Genomic DNA, 9,302 nt, shown 5'->3' with positions numbered 1-9,302 from the left:
AGAGAGAGAGAGAGAGAGAGAGAGAGAAGAGAGAGAGAGAGAGAGAGAGAGAGAGAGAGAGAGAGAGAGAGAGAGAGAGAGAGGGGAAGGAAGGAGGAGGAATGACTGGGAGGGGTGAGGAAGAGCGAGATGAAGTCAACGTTAAATCTAGGACAATTCTGAGAAACTTTGTGATTCTTTGAATGTTTGACTGGTGTGGCCAGGGTCATGTATGAATGTGAGGTGAGGCAGAAATATTTCCCTGCATTTTAAACCAGGCTGGACTGGGCTTGAAAAATATCTAATAAGTCTCCCAGTCCCCGTTTAGATTTTTGAATTAGAAATAATCCCTTCGATATGATGACAGTGCCTTGTAAGACAAATACATAAATATGTCCATCACTAAGTAGCACATCCTCAACAACACGCAACGCTTATTGTTTGAGGGTGGTCTGCCGTTCCATACATACTTTAATTGGATTTGGATCGGATTACATTTTCGCGAAAATGACATTGAAGTGTGTGACCAATTACTTTGCTCGTAATTTCTGAGAAGGATGTTAAGTATGCAAGTCAGTGTGCGTCCCTCGAGCGGTTGTTCCTGTGGATTCTGTGGATGTGCCTGCTTATGGCTGCGTGTGGCTCTGTGTGTAGGTGTGCATCATGAATGAGCCAATATCTGCGCTGGATGCTGACAAAGGCTCACCATCACGTAAATCACGAAAAGAGGACAAGAAATTCACCTGTGCTGCTCTGAAACACTGCCTCCCTTCTCTTCTCTTCTCCTCCTCTCTTTCTCCCTCTGCTGTCTCATCTGCATCATCATCTTTTTAATTATTTCGGTCTCTCTCCCCCTCTCTGCCTCTCTTGCATTCTCTCTCTTTCTCCGTCTCTCTCCCTTGTCTCTCTCTCTTCCTCTCTCCCTCGCTTCCTCTCTCCCTCCCTCACTCTGTCCCCCCCCCCCCAAGCATCCCTAATCCTTGAACCATCTGTATGTGCAGGCAGTAAATCTTGTACAGATGCTGTTTCGAGCACTGCCCACCTGCAGACCAGTCCTCCTCCTCCTGCACCTCCTCTCGCTCTGTCTCCTCCACCCCCTCCACATACCCTTACGCCCACGGCCACGCCCACCCTCACCACCACCTCTCCCTCTCCCACCCCCTCCTCCACCGCCACCTCACCCCCCCCCCCCCCCCCCCCCCCCACTTCCTCCACCTCTCCCTCTCCTTCCCCCTCCACTACCACCACCACTCACCCCCCAAACTCCTCCACCTCTCCCTCTCCTACCAACTCCACCACCACCGGCTGGGCTCATCCCTGTCTCTCACCATCATAAAAACAGCGGCTGACACCACAACAAAGAAACACCCAGGAGCAGACAGGCAGAAGGCCTCTGATAGGCTATGGACTACCTAGGGCCAGCTCTGGTCAGCTCTGGTCCCTCCCACTAAAGAAACACTACCTCCCTTCATCTCTTCATGCCATGTCGCCCGAGCAAGACAACTCAGAGAAGAAAGAAGAAATGAGAAGAAGAATGGAACGACAGTGACACAGAGAATAAATACCTCCTATTTATTATGTATTTAATGTAAACTGATAACCCCCCCTGCAGAAGTCCCTCCCTGTCTCGCGCCGCTAAACCGAGTGAAACGGATGCAAATGAAAGCCACATCGCTCCCCGCCGATATCGCTTCCTCTCCGTACATCCACGCGTCCCCAGTGGTCCCCCCCCCCCCCCCCCAGGCTCTGCGTGGTGGAGACGGGAGAACGCCTGGGAGCACCGTGATGAGATGAGGTTGAGGCGTGCTGGAGCAGAGAGAGGGAGGGAGGGGGGGTGCGGAGGAACCGGGGGGGGTTTGACCGATACAACGTTGACCAATTGAATGCGGGCCCCGATGAATCGCAGGCCGCGGCACCCGATGGGCGATCTTAATCCCTCGCCGTAACGTGGCCGTGGTCAGGGTTCCATTTTGCACATTTGATCGCCCGCTGACCTTTACGTTTCCCACTCTCTCCTCCCATGGCCCCCTAGTCTACCCTTTCCTCTTCTTTTCCGTTCAATATGGCGCCGGAACTGTTATCACAATAACACTAAGAGATCCCCCCCCCCCAAAAGGAGAGGATGGGGGACAGGGAGGGAATTGAAACGGTAAAACAAAAAATGCAAGCTGAAATGGGGAAGAGATGGAGAATAATAATAGGAGCTCTTCAGCAGCGCTAGCCGCTAGCTACCTCCTCCCACCTTCACTGCTTCAGTCCACTCAGAGCAAAGCAAGAGTCGCAGCCCTGTTGCCATGGCGTCTAACTCCATCAAACAGTCAGGTGTATGTGTGTGTGTGGACATGTGGGGGTGTTTGTGTATCTGTGTGGTGTGTGTGTGTGCCTGTGCCTGTGTGGGCGGGTGTGTGTGTGTGGGTGGGTGTGGGTGTGTGTGTGTGTGTGTGTGCTTAACATGCGCATGCGCACGTTTTTCCGTGGAGGGACTGTTAGGTGATTCATAACTCACAGCACACCAACTTTAGTCTCCTGTTCAACAGAAGACCTGTGGTGTACCACTGTTTTTTTTTCTTTGTGTGTGTGTGTGTGTGTGTGTACATGTGTGTGTCTGCACGTGTGTGTGTTTCTGTGTGTGTGTGTGTGTGTGTGTGTGTGTGTGTGTGTGTGTGTGTGTGTGTGTGTGTTTGTGTGTTTGTGTGTTAGTGTGAGTGTGTACGTGCATGGATGCGTGTCTGTGTGTGATCAAGAGCATTGTTGATTGAGCAGTAGCCGGCAGCTTGCCCTTGCAGCTCTGCGGTGATGTATCTGTGCTACTCTAAGTGTGAATGTTTAGCTTAACCTTCTATAAATATTTACCAGTTGTTCCCAGAGCCTCAGCAAATCAAATACGGGTCATATGGAATTTAAATTTCATCGCTGGCAAGTCACTGTCCCCTTCCCAAAAAAGGCCCTGCAGCCGGGGTGAGATCGTAGGAGCAGTGGGATTCAACACACACACACACACACACACACACACACACACACACACACACACACACACACACACACACACACACACACACACACACACACACACACACACACACACACACACACACACACACGCGCACACAGAAGGACAGAAGGCCAGATGCCACAAGATCAATGAGAGAATTGTTCTATCCCAACGAAAAAATTATAACTGGTTGTCAATCTTTGAAACACAGACCCTTTTTCAGAATAATGGATGCCACAAACAGCGAGCAACGAATACAGGCAGCTGAACAGGAACACTGTACTTGGGTTGGGATCCTGAGGTCCCTGAGCCTCCATCCAGACAGCTCTATGGCTGGTCTGGCCTGGTGTCAACACAAGGGAGCCATGGATGTGTGACCTCCATGTGCCATTCAGGAGAGGAACGAGGAATTAAGTCTGAAAATGAAAGGACGAGAGGAAAAGGAGGAGGAGGGGGAGGAGGAGGAGGAAGAAGATGAGGAGAAGGAGGACGAGGAGGAGGAGAAGGAGGAGGAAGAGGAGGAGAAGGTGGCGGAAGAAGATGAGGAGGAGGACGAAAAGGAGGAGGAGGGGGACGAGGAGAAGGAGGAAAATGAAAGGACGAGAGGAAAAGGAGGAGGAGGGGGAGGAGGAGGAGGAAGAAGAGGATGAGGAGGTGGGCGAGGACGAGGTGGACGAGGACGAGGAGGAGAAGGAGGAGGAAGAAGATGAGGAGGAGGAGGAGGACGAGGGGGTGGAGGACGAGGAGGAGGAGCAGCAATCGAAAAGAGGAAGAAGATCTCTCTCCATATTCCTGCTTTGATCGTTGTTGCTAAGCGGAGCCTGCACTGGACTCTCACAGAAAAGCACAATTCACCGCAGCTCGTCCAACTTCACAGTTCCTTCCGGAAGGAACCATCCTGTGAGGAGCACAGGGTCATGCGTGTCTGGGAGTGTTTTCTTTTTCACTTTTAACATCATCACAGGGCAAGCGTAAAAATAGAAATGCGGGTACAATGTTTTTTTTTGCCTGATGCAAGTCCTTCTCTATCACAGAAGCGCACACTGCCACACTGAGCTACTGTTGACAAAGTTCAAGCGGGTGGCTGGGGTGATGTCACCCCAGCACAGTGGAAAAGTCACGGAGCAAGGGGGTGGGGGATACAAGTACACTGATGTCAGAGGTGTGTTGTGTTCGCATGGATGTAGGAAACTGTGGGCATAGTGTTCTGTTACAAGCCTTGAGTGGAATATTTGACTAATATTCCTCAGGCTGCCTGCCACTTTGAGTTAAAGGCCAGGTTTGGTTTGTGAGGACTGGCTTTAGTTTAGGCTACTTTATTTATTTCGATTCTACGTTCAGTTTTATCCTCTTGATTGTTTTATGTCTTGATTCCCCCCGATCTACATCCCCTATTGCAACCCTGCCCCACTCGTTTCGTTGTTCTTTGATACATCAAGAAAAGTGGATTATAGCCTTGCAGTGGCATTGATATACCTGCCAGGGAGTCTGTCGCGCCGAAGGCATCACCATGCTGCAACAAAGACAGCGACCAGGGACTCTCAATAAAAGGACTGGAGAGGGAATCAAAAATATAGCATATAGAAAGGCGTCTCCTTTTCAAGGCGGCTTTGACAGGCGAGGTTCCCAAGGGATGGAGGGAGACAGGGCACTGGTAAAGACAACTGAATACTCAAAAGATTCCCCGCGTTCAATCTGCAATGACGTGTCGGACTGCAGTCAATAGTTAGAATAAATACATTGAGGAATAAATATTTTATGATGAATAAATACATTGATAAAAGATGTAATAACAAGTACACGGATAACTAATCAAATACTGAGCCAGGACATTTATACCCCAAGGGAAATATAAAAGTATTAACGTGTGTGACTTAATTTGTTATTCACAAATTAAGTACCTCTGCCCCTACCCACTACCCCTCGCTGAGCAGAAAACAAACCACGGCTCTCACGAGCAGTCGTGCTGGCTGTCTGCTTGAGTCTCAGATGCGGTAGGTACTGTCTCAACATTCAGGGGCTCCTCGAAGCCATCGGACAGCCGCACTTAGCACTAATGGGGTTGGTTCTCTTCAAAAAAACAAGAAAACAAAACGGGTCAGTGGATTTCCCAGCCGCGTTCACGTCTGAAGGTTACACCGGGCGAGTTCCTGTATGTTATATGTGATGTGCTTCTGTTTGCATTCCGACGCCCCGAAGATAAGACAGCGCTCAGTGGAACGCACCGGCGGTCACCCTTGATGCTCGCTGTCCGAATGATTAAGTACGTCAGGGGCGTAGCCACGTGGGGGCCAGGGGGGGCCATGGCCCCCCACTGGTCAGAGGTTGGCCACCCCGGTGCCCCCCCCCCTGTGTACAAAAAAAGCTACCAAAAGATAAGACTGGCCCGGGCTGGCCACCACAGTAATAAAATCCTGGCTACGCCCCTGAAGTACGTCTTAAAAACTCCTAAAATAAGTTGCAACCGCACAGGCAACCGCGTTGGACTAAATGGATCTCCATGCACGCGTGCATAAGCTTCATATTCTTATCAAATCGGGTTAATGCAGTCTTCAAAAGATATCCCAGGAGCAGTGGCCGACGAGGCGATAATAAATACCTGCTGAGAGACTGCTGATTTCCCATGCACAACATTAACGGGAAACTACCAGCCTGTCGAAAAACACGTCCACGGAAACAACTCGTAAAGCAGCGACCAGCGCTTGCAACAGGCAGAGAAGTTGTCGGCACTGAAACATGTCAAATATTGATTACAGCAGACCATCTGCCGGAGCTGCCCTCTCTTTCCGAGGAGACTCAGACACACAGAAACCCAGAGCATTTCTCCAGCCACCCCTCAGAGTCAGAGAGACAAAGAAATGCTACCTTACCTGCCTGCTATTCTGTGTCTTTCTCTTCGCCTCAATCTGCTGTCGGACCGCACGCACGCTTCTATGTGTGTGTTGGTGTATGCGTGTGTGTGTGTGGGTGCTCACACACAATCCCTCCAAGCAGGAACTGATGAATCTGCACGACTTCAGTCCTGCACCGTGCAGTGCATTATGGGGCTTCTGTCTGTCTTTTACAACCTCTCTCTCTCTCCCTCTCTCTCTATCTCCCTCCTCTCTCTCTCTCTCTCCCTGCCTCTCTATCTCTCTTCCTCGTCGGTACAGTGATTGGGGGGATGTCCTCTCCTCCTGTCTGGCAGGGGAGGGCGAACACATACAGACGCTCACACACACGTGTACGGTTGCTCCGTGATTCACACACACACACACACACACACACACACACAGACACACACACACACACACACACACACACACACACACACACAATGCAGAAGAACCCTCGTGATGACGACCACAGCGGCTCAGGTTGCCGTGGCAACAGTCTCCCTCTCCCCCTCTCTCTCTTTCTCTCTCCCTCACTCTACTCTCCCTTCACCTCCTCCTCCTCCTCCTCCTCCTCCTCATCTATTCTGCTCGACGTCCGCGTTTAAATTGTGAAACCGAGTTGAAAAAGCCGACATTAAGCAAACAGCCCGTGACTTCACTTCCCTGAACTTCACCTGTTCCTCCCGATCACTGCGGAACGGGCAGCCCACGGAGCGCAGCCCACAGAGTCATGTGATCTCCAACTGTTGCGTCGGACTGAAGTGATCCAGCCAAGCACGAAACAGGACCGACTGGAAAGACTGTCATCTGGTAGCCTGTATGAACACTTTGTTTGAGCAATAGTTGCACGTGCAGAGAGTCTTCTGAATGTGTAAGTGTTTTCTTTTTTGTGTTGTTTCTGGGTGTCATTAATAAGACCCGCCCCGTCATCTATAATATATGCATTTTTTCTCCCTCTTTCATTTTACTCCCGTAATATACATTTTCTCTCCCTCTTTCATCTTACTCCCGCAAACCTCAGTGTGAGGTCTGTCTGAGTGTGAGAGACGGACAGACAGAGGAGTGGACAAAAAGACGGAAGGATGGACATTTGAACTGACAAATTGTAGATTCGAGATGATAAACAAGGTAACACATGTAACTGCCGCTTTTTGGGATTTCCATCTCCTCACTGAGCTAGAAGAGCCTGATCCCTGACCGAAACCAAGAAGACTGACGGATTAGATGTTAGACACGAGATAGAGACAGAGAGGGCGAGGACGGGAGGATGAAGAGATAGCCGAGAGGGCGATCCGGAGAGGATGAAGCAATGATGACAGTGTGGCATCTCTCAAAAAACAAGCATAGTCTTCATCGCTTTCATCGCCTGCAGCGTCTCTTATGGAGACAGGAGGGGAGGGAGAGAGAGGCGGGGAGAGGGAGGGAAAGAGTGGGAAGCTGTTGCTCTCCTTCAGGTCTTGTAAACAAACAGAGGCACAAAGCAGTTTTACAGTGTAACCAGCGTAATGGCCGCCTACCTTCTTTTTTTACCTCCCTTCAGCTCTTCCCTTTGCCCACATGGTGCTCCCCCCTCCCCTCGCTCCCTATCGCGTTTGTTTCCTCCTCCTCCTCTGTGTTGTTTTGTCCCTGAAGCCCCCGCTCTCCTCGCTCTCCAAAGTTAAGGAAACATTCCATATTCCACGTTTGTTATTTTTAGTCTGGATCCAGATTGGCACTCGCATGTTTGGGGTTTTTGGTTTGGGCGGCCAACTGAATAAATTATTACAGCCAAAGGATCCCAGAATCCTCTTCTCTGCCTTCCCAGTAGCCATGAGAACCAAGGCAGGAACAAAATAATGGACTTTGATTGGAAAATATAATGATGCGCCGTGCAAGATAGAGCAATGAGTAAGACACGCAGGCAACAGGCTGCGTGATTTGTGTTTGAATATGCCATTGGCACTGCGTGCGTAATACACGTAATATGATGCAGATTTACAAATCATGGCCCTTTTCTTCACACTGAAGCCTGTGGTGATGATCACCCTGATGAACAAACGCCGCTCCAGCTGTTCAGACCCGGACAGGAGCGTAGGGAAGTCTGAATCACGACTGAAGTGGGTGCGTTCTTCTTTCATTTCCTGGGGGAAACTGGCGTGTGTGTGTGTCTGAACGAGGGTCCGCTCTCTCTCTCCCCTCTGCTGTGTAATCCCGTGTGATGAAGGGTGCTTGAGCGGGGGCCTACTGTGTTACCTGCTCAAGCCCAGCTCTGGTCTCATGGAGCCGCTCCTCCCTGGACTAATGGCTGCCGCAGGTGTCCGGCAGCTCTGTCTGCCACATCTATTCATTAAAGACACACAATGCTAATCACACACACTCACACACACACATGCGCGGGCACGCACGCACACATGAACACATGCATGCACAGATATACACACACGAAGACACACACACGCAACCACGCACACACACACATGCACGCACACATGCATACACACACATATATATACATACACACACACATACACACAAACGCACGCATGCATAAACACACATATATATACATACACACACACATACACACAAACGCACGCATGCACGTGCAGGAACACGCACGCACACACATATAAGACACGCACAAACACAAACACACACGCACACACTCGCATACACACAGGTGTGCGCCGAACCACTGAGACACACACAAGGCCAGAAAAGCTTGCAAAGCCACATGCAGTATGTGCACCAAATGGTGCGTCTACATGGATATACGTTCAAAATCACAGACACACACACACACACACACACACACACACACACACACACACACACACACACACACACACACACACACACACACACACACACACACACACACACTTATTCTGTTCATTGAAGCCATTCATTAACAACATAGCAGCCCCCCTTAAGCACAATGACCATCGATGGAGCTCATACATATTAAGAGTGGTGGGACGGTTCTTCTACTAATTACTGCCCTCGCAGACTACCCCTTAATTGGGTTTGCATTTTAAACACATATATGCTGCAGGCTGACAGCTCCCCAATAAGGTATAGGCCAACGCATTATGAATGCATGCTCTGAAGAAGGATTGTTCATAGAAAGACGCAGGTATTCAAAAAAAGATACAATGGGGTACGACGCAATACAAATGAGACACAATGTATGAATATCTGAATTATAGTCATCAATGTTATATGTTGTCTGTAGTGTAACGTGGCCTGTGTGAACAGTGATGCTTGGAAGATCTTTTAGCAATGAATCTGTACTATTTTTAACCTTCTCCCTTATAAGTCTCAATTTGAGAGAGAGAGAGAGAGAGAGAGAGAGAGAGAGATAGAGAGAGAGAGAGAGAGAGAGAGAGAGAGAGAGAGAGAGAGAGAGAGAGAGAGAGAGAGAGAGAGAGAGAGAAGAGAGAGAGGGAGAGAGAGAGAGGGAGAGAGAGAGAGCG

The sequence above is a fragment of the Gadus chalcogrammus genome, chromosome 16 (assembly GCF_026213295.1).
Source record: "Gadus chalcogrammus isolate NIFS_2021 chromosome 16, NIFS_Gcha_1.0, whole genome shotgun sequence".
NCBI classification, from domain to species: Eukaryota; Metazoa; Chordata; class Actinopteri; order Gadiformes; family Gadidae; genus Gadus; species Gadus chalcogrammus.
This window is presented reverse-complemented; position numbering follows the sequence as displayed.